The sequence below is a fragment of the Acipenser ruthenus genome, chromosome 40 (assembly GCF_902713425.1).
Source record: "Acipenser ruthenus chromosome 40, fAciRut3.2 maternal haplotype, whole genome shotgun sequence".
NCBI classification, from domain to species: domain Eukaryota; kingdom Metazoa; phylum Chordata; class Actinopteri; order Acipenseriformes; family Acipenseridae; genus Acipenser; species Acipenser ruthenus.
Genome location: NC_081228.1, coordinates 5,105,400 through 5,124,056, shown reverse-complemented (window position 1 = coordinate 5,124,056; position 18,657 = coordinate 5,105,400).

Sequence of the window (18,657 nt, the reverse complement as noted above, 5' to 3'; positions counted from 1 at the left end):
TCATTTCCAACTTGAATCAGGGCAGCTTAATATACAGATCAGCCAGTTTATCACCCATTAAAAAAAACATGTCGAGCAGAAGGGCAGAAATGTTACCCCTCCTCCTTCTAGTCTGTGAGGAATCCCACACATTACTTCATCATTTGAATTGTTGACATCATAATGAGCAAATTATGTCTTGCACTTAGGCTGTCTGTGAAATGCCATTATGATTACGACCCAGGAATCTTAAACAAACAACAACACAGTAAAATCTCTAAATATCAAGTCTCATCCCTCCTTTTCTTTAAGATGTTTACGTTTGCCTTTTAATTCGTGGAGGTATTTTAACACACTGCCAATCAGTGGACAAAGGTTGTAACTGCAGGTCCTTTGAATGATGATTTCCTGATTATGTGCAAATCTGTGCACAAATTGTACATTGGTGGTTTTCTCTGTATGGTAGGGTCTTTTCAGTATGGGGTGACAACTGGGTAACACTACTACACTACTGTGTGTTTAGATAGTAGTAATTTAGTAAAAACAGGTGAACTTACACATAATTACAATGATATTATGCATAGTGACAATGTACTTAATGTGTAATTGCATGATATATCTCTAAACCTAAGTCTAACCCTTTTCTGATACAATTGAGTACTTACATATATCGTGCAAAAAGAGTTACATGTTAAGTACATTGTAACTATGCATAATAACATTGTAATTATGTGTAAGTACACATGTATTTACTATGTAACTACTACGTAAATACACAGACACTAATTTATTAGGTTTCTTCTGGTATGTTTTTTAAATAGTCATACTGTAGATGGATAATAAGATCATTGTACTGGGTGTATGTTATCATGATCAAGTCCACTGATGGCATTATATATTATTGGAAAATAACCAGTATAATATTTTCTAAAATCACATTATACCCTTATTAAGAGTGGACAGAGCATATCTTCATAACCCTGTTTTCACAATACTTTATGAATTAGCTGGACATCTGGAACCACAGCTTTTGATCATAGTCATTGATATTTGATGTTGCTTCCTGAAATTTGCAAACACATACAGTATATTGGCCAACTAATGTTATCTTCAACAGTTACTGACACAGGTCCCAGTGTATACTGTACATTAGGAGATAGCGATCAATGCCAGGTTGATACTTGAAACTGCCAATAGAATGCCTTGTCTTGCTCAGTGTCAGGGGTTATCTGTGTCTCAATGCAGTGGCATCTGGTCCCACGGACCATTATCACCGTTTCTTAAGCGGAAACTGATGTACAGCATTTGCTGCTTCTCCTCTTGCCTTTGTGCTTTGTAATATTAGCTGAAAGGTCACCTAATCCTGCCTGATCAGCATTCGACTGGGTCCCAGCTGTCATTTACCTCTCCCAGCACAATCTTATATGTGTATTCATATTTTATAAGATATGCTGTGAAAGGGAAGAGGCTATTAAACCTATCGAGGATCCTAGCTGAGGTATTATCCACCCTGGGGGCAGTATTTATGTGTATTTATTATCTGGTAAGACTTGAGAGCAGAAACTGTTTCACTCTCTCTATGAATAAAAAAAAGGTCTGTGGTTCGGACCTTCTGAACAAACCACTGAACTGACAACATCCGACAGAGGTATTAGGCACAACGCTTGTCTGATTGATTTTAATTTTCAAAGCGTTTACTTCAGTCTTTAAAACTGAAAAAAAGTAACAAAAATAGCATATCCCCAACCCAGCTGGAACAGGAAACAAACCCCTCTGTACGATTTGGACGCTGACAGCAATAGCAAAACGGAAAGCTTAACAGTGTGAGTCTGACCCCCTATATACTCCTGGAATCGCTGCTGTTCCTAAAGCCTTTGTTTCAGCGGACGGATCAATCGCCTGCAAATGATAGAAAGGTTTTGACTGGGTACGAATCTTTGCCTCCTTAGGAATAATAATAACATCGCCACAGCAGAGCAGAGCGGTTGTTTGCAGATGACTGACTTAACTAATGGCACTTCTCGATTGTGTGTAATTTTATTTATTCAAACACAGTCCGCAGAGACCAGAAAATGTTAAATGCCCCTTGATTAAAGAGCAATCGAGTGAAGTTGTAAATAAATAATTATTGTTCCCGCACCCAGACCTTTGCGCTCCAGTTGCGAGTGGATGTAATGGGGGGAGGAAGGTTATAAACAAGTAATGATTGCAGCTAGAAATTAGAGCTTGTTAGAATAATGATGCAGGGGTAGGAAGGAGGGAGAAAAATCAACAATTGCAATTAAAGTAAGTATACATTACCTTGAATGATGCATTGCATGTTTCGACGATGCAGTTTGGGACTTGATATAATTTCAAATGACACAATTGAATTTGATGCTAATCTTTTTTTTCATTATATGTTAATTTAATTAAAATGTATATATATATATATTTTTTACAGAGCAAGTTAATTGCTTTCTTTTTGGTGGGACAGATTGTATCCAGCACTTCATAGTCCTCTCATATATCCCTCATGGCCTCTGGAGCTGCAGAGCTTGTCTTAACTCATTTTCATTCATTACAGTTAGATTGTCCTGAATGGACGTGCAGGATTTCAGATCCAGGTGCACCTGCAGAGTTTCAGAGCCAGTGAGACTTTGCTGGTCTGATTTATTTGACACCACAAGCGTTCACCACATCACTGCAAGCCAGAGGAGGGCCACTGAGGAGGGTGAATCCCCACAATCGTTCAGGAGAACTGAAGGTCAGTGGGCGTCCTCCGATCCCATTGCCTCTTTACACCCTGTAGTTCTACAGCACATGTCGACCAGCAACCAGTCCCTGGAGGACAAAGGCCAGCCCTGAAGATACCCAACTGGAGACCACCAGGTGCGTGGCCAGTCGGGGGCGGTGTAGCACAGCGAGATGACTCAGTCTCTGCTGATTTTGCCTCCCTCACCAGAGCCAATGCGATGCTCCATGTGAAGATCGTTCCAAACTTTTTGGCCAAAACAAAAAGATCCCCAACCTTGGAATGTAAACAGATAGCATGAGGCTGTAACCTTTGAACTGGCAGCAGCTGATCCACAGCCAATAACATTAAAATGATCTTTGTTACGTTAGTTAAATGGGACTAAAATAAAACCTCCAGAAGGGGAAACACACAAGAGATTCACAGAGCAGCTACTCATTAAAATTGACCACAAACATTGATTTCATGTTGATTTCAAGATTAGACTGAACATTAGCTGCAATGTAAGCTACACAGTAAACGTCAGCCTCTCCACTGCGGCACTGCACAGCATTTGCAGTTGCAGTTTCAGTTATTGATTACTGTATTCTTACAGTTTAGTCATTAGGCAAACACATCTATAATCTAACCATATACCCCAATCACATCTAATCTGACAACATGCAAAGAATGACAGGTACATAGAATTCTAAATCAACCTTCCAAGTTGCAACAGCTTAAGAAATGTGCGGTTAAAACGTAAAGTCTCCAGTAAGGTAATATGCAAAGGCAAATTAAGTAATGATAACTGAGCTCAGCTTGGATGGGTGGCTAATAATAATTTAAGCAGAAACAGTCATAGAACACACATAATAGGTCAGGTAAGGGTAACACTTTAGTTTAGAGATCTTTTATAAGCGATTATAAACAATCTATAAATAGCAAAAACAAAAGTGTTTATAAACAATAGCAAAATGGCAAAAGTGTATAATAACTGTATTGCAACGGCATAGGTGAGAGTGGTGAGAGACATAGAAAAACAAGCAGTTCTGAAAATACAGACAGACAGACAATATCCATTATAGCAAAAAAATGGCAAGTGTATAATAACAGTCTTATTATTTCTAATCATATTCTATAATTGTTAATAGCATAATAACATGTTTATGTGTTGTTTATAATCACTAATAACGAATTCCTAAACTAAAGTGTTACCATAATGGGAACATTTAAACTTTTTTTGCTTTTGCTGGTATATGGGGTGCACCATGGCAACTGACATCACACTGATATGTAAAACAAAAAGTACTCTGATTGAAACTGCCTGTAAACATTATCTGAATTTCAAGGAAACAATATAGAATTGTACAAACCAGATGGTGATATAATATTGACCCCTTGTATTACCGTATCAATCACAGTGAACCAACACAGCCTGGCTATGGAAATCTAATAGCTACACTGGGTCCTTCGAGCTGAGCTAACTGCTCTCCACACTGCCAGCGTGTGATTACTGCAGACGTCAGTCACATGCAGGATTGATTCGCTCATTGCATGTTTGTTATGATATGACGCAGACACCCCTTTGGGAACCTTCTCAGGTTTGGGATTGATCAGGCAGCGTGTGGTTTATATACCAGACAGGCCAATCAATAATCATTGTGATCTGCAGAAAGGGTTGTGTTGTCTGATACTCAGGTTTGCATATAAACAGGCACCTCAAGCTTCTGGATCAGTCTCAGTGTAGATTGATGGCAATGCCATCCTAGGTACAGTGACATGCTGGTACCAGCTCATAAGAAATCAGGTTTTAAATTTCCATACCTGTAGTTTATTTTTTATTAGCAGTATCTCATCAAGTGCTTTCTCCCGAGCTGAAAAAAAATAGAACAATTTGCTCGCTGCAGATTGGTTTCTATTATTGATTCTTAACTCTGGCCCGATCGATGGTAATTTGGTCTCACGTTTGCATGCATGCTTGAAACAGACATTTTGACAACTGTTTATTTTTATAATTTGCAAAAGTTTCAGGTGAGTATTACTAATGAGCATTTCGGGGGAGTGCAACGTGTCATGTGTGTGGATGGTGGTGGTGGAGAATAAGCAGGGTAAGAATGAGAATCACTTCAATTAAAAGATGATAGGCTTCAACATCATTAAACACATTGAACCCCAGAGCCGTATAAATGCGACATCAACAAACCTAACAGATGCATTTTTTTGGCCTCAGATGATCGTTTTGGGCCGTGCTGATGATGATAAACTGTTGCAGAAGAGGCAGGAGGACACACAGGGAGCAATGAACGCGAGATCTTTGACAGAAAGGGAAAATGAACATTGACGCTGGGAGGAAATCATGTATGAATGGTGGCAGATGGTGGATGTGGATGCTCATTTGATACTTTTAATACTGTTAGAAGAGATGGAAGATGCTACGTTGCCTTAGGATGTTTTGCACGAGAATTAAGAAACATGGCTTGTTTATGCAGCTGCTCGATTTTTCAAACTTTAATTGAAATCGAACACTCTGGTTTCTTGCACCCATCCAGGTGAGTAATGTGAACATTTAAAAGACTCTGGCTCTCTTCAAAGGGTGTGGCCCTGTACTTGATGCTTCCTTTAGTGTAGAAGGGTCAGGGTTGTAACTGTCAGTGCATCAACCAAACACTGGCAATCAACGCACTAATCCTACTAATTGGAGTCGGCTCACTCAGGCATCCTTATAACACCCCAACTATGCCCAAAATGGAAAAAATATATTGCCACTTAATTGGATTTTAAACCTTAATTATATCTATAACGCCAACTTCCCAATGTTTCTGTATGTTGAATGTACTTTTGTCAAAGGAAAGTGTGTTTGAAAACAAACAGTGGAAGTAATTATACAGCTATGGCCAAACATTTTGCATCACCTAGAATTTTAGGATTGAGGCATACAACAAAAAAAAAAAAAATAAAACTATATGAACATAACTTAGATCTTTTGTGTAATCAAGGAAACTACAAAGTGATATCGAAAAGTCTACCAGAAGCCATAATAGTAGTACAGTATTTCATTTTAGATTTCAAATTTCACTTTGACATGGCAGAAGCCCTGCTGCTGTAAATAGTGTGTGTGGGGGAATGTAAGTTTGGCAGGGATGGGGTTAAATCTGTCCTTGCCAGCAATCACAGGTGTGGCCATTCCGCAATTAGGTAATTCAGTGCTAATTGGGCCACCTGCATTTAAGGGAGGAGAAATCCTTAGTCTGGGAGAGGGAGTTAGGTGGTATCATTTGTGTGGTAAACTGTTCATTGAAGGTGAATGCCCAACCTGTTTGGATTTTGGTTTTGTTTGAATCTTTATTTTGGCCCTCGTGCCAGTTTGTTTGTTCCTGTGTTTGTTTTTGTATTTAATAAATATGCACTTCAGAGCTTGAACTGCAGCTTCTGTTTCTGTTTCTGTTTCCCGCCAGTAACAGCCTGGGCCGTGACGCTACCCTGTCACAGTCACATTTTTCAATGTTTGTTTTTCGTTAAGTGTATGGAAAACTATAACGCGGTGTGTAATTCAATATGTTAACGTAACATTGTTCAACAGGTTAGCGTGATGCAAAACGTTTGGCCATAGCTGTAGGCTTTTGATGCCATGGTAACTACACCCACTTACTGATTCATTTTTGTACAATGCAGTTATACCCACTTTCTAGAACCAAACAACTAAGTACTGTCATTCAAGGCAGCACTTTCGAACATTAATACAGAGCCTTCAAGGATGTAGTAACTGCTTTGAAATGCTGTCTTGTGTATTGTATATTGTATATACACCAACAGACTTTTTCAGTATTTTTCAGATATGTAATTTCTGAAAGAGAAATAATGTTGTGGACAAATCCTTGGACAGTGTGCCAATGTTGGGAAATAACATTCTGTACTAAATTTCCATGCAATATCCCACAGGCTGACAGGCTAAAAGCCAGCAACGTTTCATTGTAGTTAAGCGGGCAGGGTGGTGGTGCAGGGCGGCCCATTGCTCCCAAACTAGGGAATTCTCAGACCTCATCCATATCTATGAAGGGTATTGTCAAACAGGCAGTAACATTTTGTTTCCAGAACCAGCACTACACTTTACCAGAAGGTGATAAGCACGTATTAATCATAGCACAGTCCGTGTTGGAATAATGAAGGGAATTGGACCTGTACTGTATAAGGGAATTGTAAAAAAATAAAAAAATAAATATATTGAATCTTTTACAGTGACATTTTAGTTTTGTTTACGGCTCACCTCTATCTCCTCTCAAGTTGTATTTTAAGATGCAATTAGGTGAAAAACACCTGGGGCCCCATCGAGAATGTCATTCTGCATCAATAGGGACGGGGCGTTTTGCCCTCAGTAGTTTTAGAAGAGTCTATTACAGTAGCTAAATATACTATGACATCTCTTCTTTTCTTTTACTGCTATCTAATAATGCTTTTTTTGTTCCTTTGCACTGAGTGTGTAAATCAGGCTTACCTGGTCTCTTGTAAATCTTCTGCTGCTTCTCCTTGACTCGTAAGCTTGGTCTCTCATTAACCTTTCTGTGCAGACTCAGCCAGCCCCAGACCCTTTATATTCCCTTTCAGCCTTTTGATCACGCTCGCTCTAGTCAGATGCTTATTTTATTATCCTCTGCTACACAGAGCAAAACTTAAAGAAAAAAACAAAGCTCGCAAAACTGTCTATACTATATACAGTAATCCATCACGTATCTGACTGCGCAGGGACCAGAGTAAGGGCGGATATGTAAAAAGGCGGATAAATGAATCTTCTTTTAAATACCATGATACACGGCTGTAACAATTACTATATTCACACAATTATTGTTTTGAGATTTTATTAGGGAGCTCCCCCAAATCCCTTGTTTAGAAGGATACAGGATATTAATGCTTGTGACAGAGTAGCGGTCTTCCGTGTGGGTGCGTGCATTTGCTGCTTAGTGACAGGCAGGAGATGGAGACAGAGGTTGAAGTTGATATGCCCCGCAGGCGAACAGGATTTATTTACATATCAACACACTGAACAGCTCACATGACACTACCAGCAATGGCAGTGCACAGAGTATATACAACACAGTGTGGGATCTACAATCTCTGAACTAATCTTCTCTGTTCAATAATAAACTAACGTTGCTGAAGAGGTTGATCATGGTGGATAAATGGTTAGGACGGATATGTGAGAGGCAGATACATGACAGATTACTGTATATACAGTATTGTACACAAATGGTAAGTAAAGTTTAAGATGTACACAAACTGATTTATTATCAAAGTTATTTGATCTACAGCTATGGCCAAAAGTTTTGCATCACCTTATAGAATTAACACATTTTGCTTCATAAAGCTGAATGAAACCTGCCGAATAATGTTACGTTAACATATTGAATTACCTACCGCTTTGTAGTTTTCCATACACTGAACGAAAAAACTGACAAAAATTATTAAATCTAACATAAAATATTGTGCTACTATTATGGCTTTCTGGTAGACTTTTGCGATATCATTTTGTAGTTTCTTTGATTACACAATGTTAAATAAAATATCTAAATTATATAATATAATAGCCATAGCTGTAGTAGCCAAGTACAAAGTGAAATGAGGCTAGGCGTGTGTTATAAGTTTGGTGACTGTTGGTTCAAAATCAAGGCATTTATCTTGCTCAACATGACTGTGAGAGACAGACAGACAGACAGAGGAGTGGACACAATCAGTGAATTAAGACCCTAATTTTGTCCTTTTTCCCGTCAGCTTTGATGATTTAAAACAGCATGATACTTTTATATATTCAACAGTGTATTATTTTATATATATATATATATATATATATATATATATATATATATATATATATATATATATATATATATATATATATATTTGCAATCTAAAAGGCTTGGTATACAGACAATCAATCCTCTAAAAGACTCGATAACCCCATACTATACACATGTCCTGCTCCTTCATACTTTATCATAATTTGTTCCTTTTGGACTTTGTACTCCTCACTTCCACTGCGCCCCGGGACCAATTACAAGTTTTATTTTGCAGAATGCAATGATAGAAATCAATGTCCAGTGAGTCTCAACTAGATTTATGAAGAAGGTACTAAAGTGACCTTCCAACACAAGTGACAGCAAGTACGTTGTTGCATTGAGAGAAACATTTCAAAGCAGATGTGCTTAGTAAGATGGGCTAGCAGAGAATCCTGTTTTTGTAATACTGTAATACTAATTGACAATACAAACCAATATACTTTCATAGTGTATGATCTTTGAAAACTTCTAATACAAAAGAAGACCTGTTTTGTAAACCAGCTGTCCCCATTAATGTATTCTGAAAGCTTCTTGTAACTTCATTTAGACTGCGTAGAATGCTGGATACATGGAGACACATCTAGTTTCAAGATAAGCTAAGAAACTATTTGTAATTTTAAATAAATAAATACATAGATTCATATACAAACCAACAAAAAAAATTCAGTGGGTAAAAATACATTTTTATATCCATGAAAATATTCTAGTTCAACAACAAAAGTCTAGAACAGTTTCATGAATATCAAATCAACATTTAAAAACATCATTCATTGAATGACTGATTAAGCTTTGTGAGCAGGGCTATGGTAACCTATGAGTCACAGACACAGCAGTCTTATTCACACGGGGGATTCTATTAAACTCATAATGTCTCGGGGTCAGCTGAACCTTGAACTAAACCCAGGAGACTGGTTCCCAGTGATCCATTGATTTCTCTCTAATGCCTGTTTGTGTGATTAAACATAAAATCAGGGAACACCTAAAAAAAACTTAGAGAGACACAATGTGGGGACCTATGCAGAACGCAGCAAGGGTTACCAGGACCAATGGACACAGCTGGACTTTAAGTGGATACAGAATTAGGAAAGAGGGTGGGAGACATTTCTTTACAGAGAGAGTGTTATAGAATGAGTTACCAAACCACCTTGTTAATGCTGAATCACTGGGGTCCTTTAGGGGCCGGGGGCTGAGCTAGCGCGAGGCTGCAGCAGTGTGCAGAAGGTTAGAGTCCCTGCTGTGTTCCGTGTGGGCCACGTTCCCTCAATTAAAGTGATGTGAACATCCAATTCCTTTGAACCCCCACCTGTGTCTTATTTACAGGTTCACAACCCATTCTGAATCACACAAATCAAGGCACTGTCAGCACAAAAGACAATGCCGTAGGGTGCATGGAAGGCGCAAGCTTACTGTAGGAAGCCCACTGTTTACTGGTTATGCTTTGAGTTATGTGATAATGGGAATGAGTTTAAGGAGAATGTATTAGTCTTTTATGCATCGTTTCCAAAATACCTTTCTCTGAATCTCTGCCATTTAGTTGTCTTGCTCTCCAGCAGCAAGTCAGATGTGCAGGGCTGCTCAATATTCCCTCACCAGCTGCTGTACTTTCTCAGGCTCACGTCTTCTTGACAGTGCTCATTTTTGTTAGTGGCGTTGTAGCTCAGACCACCGACAGATCTGGACAGCACAATGCAACAGTCTTCCATTTTATCGTCCTTGAGGGAGTACAATTGTGCTAGAGAGGTATCTGTTTTAGTTACTTGTTCACATTTTACTTTCTTAAACTAGTTCAGCACCATAGACAGCAGCCAATAAACTGTCAATGTCTGTTGTCCAATTTCACTATGCTTAATTGACAAAGAAAGTACACCTGTGTACCCCAGGCTCCTTGATAAATGATAGGGATTTGTTTCCCCAACACTTTCCTGCATCAATGTAGTTACTTATTATGTTACAATGAAAAGGCTTCATTTTTAATTTAACGATGCAAAGCCTTGTCTAATGCTCTGTATCTGGGAACTACAGTTCAGGGGGAGCAGAGGTGTTTTACTTAAAGAGTACATAAGCACCTTTTTATTTGATTATGTTACATGTTCCCATGTGTTGCTAGAACTGTTTATGTAAGGTGTGTGTATTGTTTTAATTTATTTTATTATTTATTTATTTTTTTTACATTTTGACCACTTTTTTAACTTTTACATTGCATTCCCTCAAGACGGCTTCCCATGTACCCACATGGACCTCTCAGAAGTACATTTCCCATCATCCTCCTGCTCACTGGTAAATCCATCTCACTTACATATGTGAGCAGGAGGATGATGGGAAATATAGTTCTTAGAGGTCCATGCCGGTACATGAGAAGCCATCTTGAGGCAGGGAATGCAATTTAAAAGTTTTAAAAAGTGGTCAAAATGTAAAAAAATATAATAAAAATTTAAAACAATACACAAACCTTACGTAAACATTTGTAGCAAAACATGGGAACACATAACACAATAAAATAAAAAAGGTCCTTATGTACCCTTTAAGTTCTTTTTGCTGCTCTCATGCTTGATTTATGCTGTGTAATTAAAAAGAAAAAGCACTGCTCCTGGCCATTTTGCCCCGATAGCTCATGCAGCAATTAAGCGGAATGCTTATTTCACTCAAGCCTCAAGGTGTTCAAGCATCTATCCTATTTGTAAGACAGCAAGGATGCAGGATGGCTGACTCAGGGATGGACTGTGACAAATTTAAGAGGAAGGATTGTATATTAAGACTTGATAGTCGATACAGAACACATGATTGTGCAAAATTGCAGACTTGATGAGAGCAAGGGGGATACTGTGGGCTTCAAGATCACCTGCAGATCCCAGTACTTTTGGTAACCCAGTCCTCTTGGTAAATTAAATGTTTGTTATGTTGTTCACTGAAAGGATTCCCAGGCTTTGAAGCAAAAGTGTTAGATGTAAGACCCTCCTTTAATTCTTTTCTACAGCAAAAGGATCGCTGGCAGATATCACTTTTCTCCAGTTCTTGGCAGGAGAGCAAGTGTGAAATGGTCTGAAATTGCCACGGTATGATCTGAAGTTTTCATTTTCAGATGATGAATGAGACTTTCCATCTTTCCCTCTTATCAGAATTATTTGGTACACACACAGCAATCCATCCCGCATCTGACAGCCTGTGAGCTAATCCCTCCCTCAGCTCAACACAATGAAAGTCTGGGAAAGCAATAGGTAAAATCTGATCTATTGACGTGTTTTATCAAAAGGGAAACAGTCCTGTAGTAAAGTTTTAAAGGTGGGGTGACACTGGAGTCTGCTGTTATACTAAGGAAAATACTGTCTCCTCTCTCTACTCTCTTCTTTATTCATTTTTTAGTTACTCAGTAAGAGATAACTGATGGCCAACAACATATAGTTGGACAGTTATCTAATCTGATAATAGGTAACTGTTTTCTTCTAAATAAACATGTTTTCCATCAGGCCAGGTTCTGTGTTTCCATGCTGAATCCCAGCAGATGGACAGTCTTTGTGCAAACAAGAGCACTGGAAACATCTCTTGAACGGTTCATAGACAATGGCACATCTCTCAAGGGTCATGAAAAGAGAAATGTACAGTACCATGAGTGGAGTTTACAGAACCCATTATTCAATTCAAATATCCACTTCACATTGTCTCCATGCATTAGACAACAAACGTTGAATGTCAAATACAGCATACAAAGAAGACATTTTTTCTTTGTGTTGGTGTTGCCAAGTTTGAATTCACGCCCATTTAAATGTTATAAAATAAATAAATGCATACATAAAAAGGCTGAAGCGTGGTGCTGTAATTCATTGCAGGGGAAGTATTGTACATTACCTTCAGTGCATTACACAAGAGATATTTTCTTTTGCACATAAAATAAAGAGATGCTGACCAGGTCTGAGGGAGAGAGAGAGAGAGAGAGAGAGAGAGAGAGAGAGAGAGAGAGAGAGAGAGAGAGAGAGAGAGAGAGAGAGAGAGAGAGAGAGAGAGAGAGAGAGAGAGAGAGAGAGGCAATTTGATTTTTGAAAGAGTAAATTCTTGGAGGATGTGCTGTTGGCCTTATCTGTACTGGTCTTGCAAAAACTCATCTGTCATAGTCAGCATTTTTAAACACTAAAGGAAAGACAAATATAGAGGAGCATTTTTTTTAAATGTTGTCTTTGGTTTGTATACCGTGTGGCAGGAGTAGGTGTCCCTGACACTGAGCATCATTGTAGCGGATCTCTGTTGCCGGAGAAGGGGAGGAAATGTCATTAGGGACTTCAGGGTCGGGTCGATGCTCTTTGTTATCCCAGAACAAGAGCATTTAAAGATTACTTCCTGCCCCTTTCAATTAACTGCTGCCTTCTTGGCAATTGTTTCTTTTTAAAGTTATTTATGCAGTCTTTTCAATAATGGAAACCTCTCTTTCACACCAAAAATCAGCTCTTAAATGAATGGGGTATTCAATATGGTTTGTAGATTTGCTATAGATTCTATGAAATGCTGTCTTTGCGAACTTCTACTGTAAGGGTGTTGAAGGTTTTTTATTTAAAGTGACAGTGCTACGTGGTCAGGCAATGAACAAAGGGGTGTCCTGGAATAACTTGATATTCTACAATTTCATTTTCTTGCTATCCACTACCTACATTAGGGTTTTCCTGGATGCCTCTCAAATGTACTTTTGCTGTAAATAACATAAAATAACAAACAGAATCTGTACCCTCCTGAGAAGCAAGCAAAGCAGGACAGGGAATGTGAAAACATTTAAAATTACAGCAAAATAAAAAAAAGACTGGCACTTGACAGTGGTATTTATGTGTTCCTTATCTGGCAGTTGTGCCTGTTACCTTACCTAATTGGATCTCTGCTGTCAGGGAATGTCAGTGTAACTATTATAAGCCATTGTATCCTACATGCTTGGATTGGAATGGTATCAATTACTTGAAAGCGTTTTACATGTTAATGAGTTTTAATGCATGCATACTGGATGCTGATGCTAATGACACCCACTGTGCAAAAATAAACTTAACATTTTTTGACATGTTTCCTGGTTATGATTTTTAATGCCACGTGACTGTCTTCAGTATTAGTGTTGTTGCGAATATAAACTACAGGAGTCTATCTAAAACAAATCAATTGAAAACCACAGCAATAAAAATGCTGCCACTATTTTACATAGTTTTACTGGACAGATAAGGGATTTATTCTGACATAATTAGGGGATTTTAGTAAATAGTTAACATATCTGTGTTTGTCTGGTTTAATCATATACACATTACATTGCCATTCTCACCATATGTTCATGTAGTCAATGATCTAATGTGTAAATTCATTATTTTTGTAAATGTAAGCCCAGAAGAAGAAAAGGAAAAACAGACACTTTGAGTATGCAAAACAGATGGTTGTCTGTATGAAATCTCCACAGCAATTCAGAGAAGCATTTTTCTTTCTACGCTGTGAGCCTGTAGTGCATTCAACAATGGGCCCCGTCTCTCTCTTTCTTTGACAGTGGATTAGACGATCATCACCCTCTTCATGCAAGATTACATTTTGTTAACATATTTGCTGCCATATGCAGGCCCAAACAAACATCCATCTCCTGTTTGGTAAATGGGAAAACCAAGAAAAAGATTGAAGGTACTGAATCCCTTTCAATCCAGAAAGCCTTCACAATAAAGCTTACAGAATACGGTGTAGTGTTTAGGACTAGTGCATTACTTATCGCAGCTGTCTTACGGGCTGTACAGTACCTGTGTGCAATTTCTTTTTCAACAGAATTCCGGTTGTTTTTCATATTACTCGCATACCCAGTGTCATTAATCATTTTTTTTGTACAGATGGTAAAAATAAATGTAGCTGCAGATTGGTTTTTTGGGGGGACTTAATATTTGAATACAGCACAAGGATGTGATGACCCACCCCATTTGTGTCTGTGTGACAAAGACTGATTCTTGGTGATAAATCTCCCTCCTGACCTGTGAGGGCGCTGTGTAAAGGAAACAGAGTGCCCTGGACTGGACAGCCAGAAAATCCATTCTCAGGGTTAGAAAGGGGGTGGAGCTAGAAAGGGGGTGGAGCTACTGTACACTAAATCGACCCAGAAGAGAAACGACGTGGCAGCCGTGGATTGGAGGAGCGGTTGCACTAGTTAACCAAGGGGTCATGATTGATGGTACAAAAGGGGACGTAGCGAGTTGATCTGTTCCTTTGTATGGTTAAAGCTGACCTGGAAGGAGAAACATGTATTGTTATCGTGAGTGTTTTGTTTGTTTTTGTCGTGTCTAAGGAACCACTTTGTTTGTTGTTATTAGTCACTAAAGGCCAGCACTTATCCAGACTACACTGCACCATTGTTCACGATAAACTGTATTTACACCACGAGCACTAAGTCACTCACTGTGGACTTGTGTTTGTGTTTTGTGTTACATGTGGGTGTTAAAGATCAGTACTGTTATTATTTCGGGACCAACCCGTGGATTAAAACAGAGCAATACACGCCGCTGTATTGCCTGTTAGCATTGTTATTATTTACTGTCTTTGTGTCATCAGACCAATTGGTATACACATAAAATATCATTGCACCTGGATTATCATTGTCTGTCTGTTCATTGATCACTGCTGCATCCCTGCACCTGCACACTGTTAACCACTTTGCCACAGTCCAGCACAACACTCAAAGCAACCCAGTAACAGAAAACAAACCACTGCGATTCATTTAACAAGGACCCCTGCTTTAATTTATGGCTCCGATGATCACCCCCAGCTGGCCGTGGATTCCCTTGCAAAACCAGCCATAGACTAGTGGTTGAACTACTGGGACTAGCATTAGCAATATAACATGTATCCATGGCTACCCCTCCAAGGATTGCTGCAATACAAACAATTGCCATGTTGCAATATTGCTTGAAAAGTGCTATTTTGTCTGACCTTGTGTAAAGGAGCATTAAACTGCATAGGTATTAATCCAAAACAACTCCAGAGATCTGAACTAAACTTCACACACCAGCTTTTAGAGACAGTACCTTGTATGGGAACTAATATTACTTGTCTTAAAAAACACAGTAAAGATTTTGCATGCATAATGTTTATTTTAAATCATTAAATATTTAGGAGGGTTGCACACGTTTATCGGTGGAAGTTAACCTGAAGGTTAAAATGCTTAAATCCCTACCACAGCATGTTTTTTCTTTATTTTATCAAGCCCACTGTGTTACATTATTCACCTGACTGGTTTTCCACATTGAAATCAATGGGAGTCCAAGTGGTCTGCTCACTCCATTAATTCAGTATTATGGGTCTGCTTGTCTGTCCTGGACAGCTGTAATCTATATATATATATATATATATATATATATATATATATATATATATATATATATATATATATATATAATGTCTAAAGGAACATTTACTTTATGACCTTCAGTGGAGGTGAAAGATAAAGATTTATGTCAATGCTCTAAAATACAAAAGGAAAATGAATGTTATTTTGTGGGAAATTGTTCACTACTGAATGCTTGGCTTCACTTATCTTCCAAAAAGCTGAAATAATACTTGTTTCTGATACCCATAATAACATGCTGTATCATACTTAGCTGGTCTCTGCAACGCTTGCCTGTTCTTTGCTGTGCTTTAACTTGTCATTACCACATCTGGCAATGCTTTTATCATGAACTCATATAAGGGCATATTTTCAAAAGAGATTGAAGCAACTAAGGGCTAGATTCTCACTTGCAGAGGGTCTTCATGATTGTGTAATAATTGCTCTGTACCTGAAGGGTTAAAATCTATAGTGTGACAGACAAACAGACAGAAAAGATCATCGCATAAGGGTCCCAGTTTTTAGAACGAGGACCCTAACGAACAAAAACCAACCTGAACCTATTTACAAACCCCTGATGTGAATGTTGGAGTTGTGTATTTCTCTCTCAAGCAATCTATATTTGATAGGGGCGTTCAACCTTACATTTCTTCAGCAATTTACCATAACAGGTGGAATTAATAATTATTTTCATAATATGACGTTGGTGATGGCTTTCCAAAAACACCTGTTTTTTTAAAGGGTTAATGATGCGGTGGAAGTTATAGATGCGGTGTAAGATATTTGATAAACACACTAATGAGGTTGATGAGACCAGAGCCCTTGAATAGCTCAAGCAGATGGCAGCACAAACCAAGCCTGGATAAATCAGACCTTTAGTGCTTTAAGGTGCTCACTCTAGAGACATTTGTTTGGCTGCTGTTCATGAAAACATGCTATTAAAATAACAGCATCTTAAATTTGTGTATTTCATTTTACTCTCTATACAGAAAACAAATACGTTTACCAACTGTTATCCAATTCTGTATTGTACTGAGCTCTGTTAAATAGTGACGATGACATTACCCAATAGTGCTCATCGTGCAGGAGGACAGGTAATGTCACAGTTGAAAAATGTTAATGGTAGTTGTTAGGAGTGTGCAATAATACTGATACAGCAGTATTTGCGATATTCATCAGGAAATACAATAATTGGTATTTGAACAATAAAAATTGTATTTTTGGGTTAACTGATTCAGGGAAACGTCTACTGGAAAAGATAATCACTTCCTGTGAGAACTCATAATGTGAGCAGTGCTAACACAAAAGAAAATATGGCAGAAGCACACAGAGATTTTGATCTCCTTAATTTCTGTAGAGCAAAGTCACGTGTCTGGAATAATTTCCTACTAAAAAAAATGCAATAAATTGCAATACAGATCATTCGTCCCAATACCCACACCTAGTAATTATTCACTGCATATAAATACACAAAAATAAAACAGCAAATACTACCTTGCTCCAGTAATAAAAAAATGCCTGGACCAACCACATTCATTTTAATTTAAACCTACACAAATAATTTGGTAACACTTCACACAGTGTATGTCAATACTGTGTATTTGCATAGAAGTTACTTAGTAAATACATGTGTATTTACACATAATTGCAATGTTATTATGCATAGTTACAATGTACCTAATGTGTAAATTTTTTGCCAGATATATGTAAGTACACAATTGTATCAGAAAAAGGTTAGGGTTAGGGTTAGGGTTATTGTTAAGTTTAGAGTTAAGTTCAGCGTTAAGGATAGGGTTAGGGTTATATCGTGCAAAAATATATTTATTACATTGTAAATAAAGATGCTAGTATTAATCAATTAGTCGGTTATTGATCACCATGCTGGCTTTATGTTTTCAAGCCTCAGTTTAACATACATTGATCGATTAATTGACCTGGCGCCTCACAAAGCTAGCTACCATGCAACCCATGCTTTCCTTGCACATTAATAGCACATGGTTTTGTATTTGTTTTGTGATGAGAAATGTCGGATATCTTATTGCATTTTAATAATAGAATTAATAGTTATGATAGTTTATTCAATGCCTACATCATAGTATCAATTGTTGCTTTTTAATTTCTTGTTGGTTATGACAGTCTTTAAAGTTGTTGATGAACATCATTAATATAGTCAATACAGTAAATATGCATTTTGTTTCAATGGCATTGACTATGTAGTGGCTGCCTTGCTTTTAATCCACTCTGTTTTGAGTTAAAAGGCATTTAATGAACACTCTGAAGTAAGCAATGTGATGATGATGCATCATTTTGTTGTCTCAGAATTGATCTGTTTGCCCATTAGATTCCACAGGATTGTAAGAAACCCTAGATTTATTCTTTAAAGCTTTATGTGATCAATAAAGCATACATAGAGGAATGTGGTTTTTAATGATTACGTCTTCGCAAGATTCATTTTTAAACAGCGCGTCGATAAAAAAAACAGTACCAAATCCATACCAAATAACTGCTTTAATGGCTAATGCAGATTGCAAAGCTCTTAAAAGATAGTACCTTATGTGAATTTGCCATCCATCTGTTCACCATTTCATTAAATGCAGCACTCGCATGAAAACTGCAATTTGGCTGTAATTTCGCTGAAGTTGTTGTTAACAATTTGCAGTTATTGTTTCTGTCTTTGGGTTTAAAGCAGGTTTGTATTTTTAACAAGTACTGTAAGTTTAGCTGGGCTGTATTTTTCATTTCACAGTCTAAAAATAGGTATTTCATGATATTTCACGATTAAACACAGCATTTATTAAAACAGAAAAAATAACGCTGTCACATTC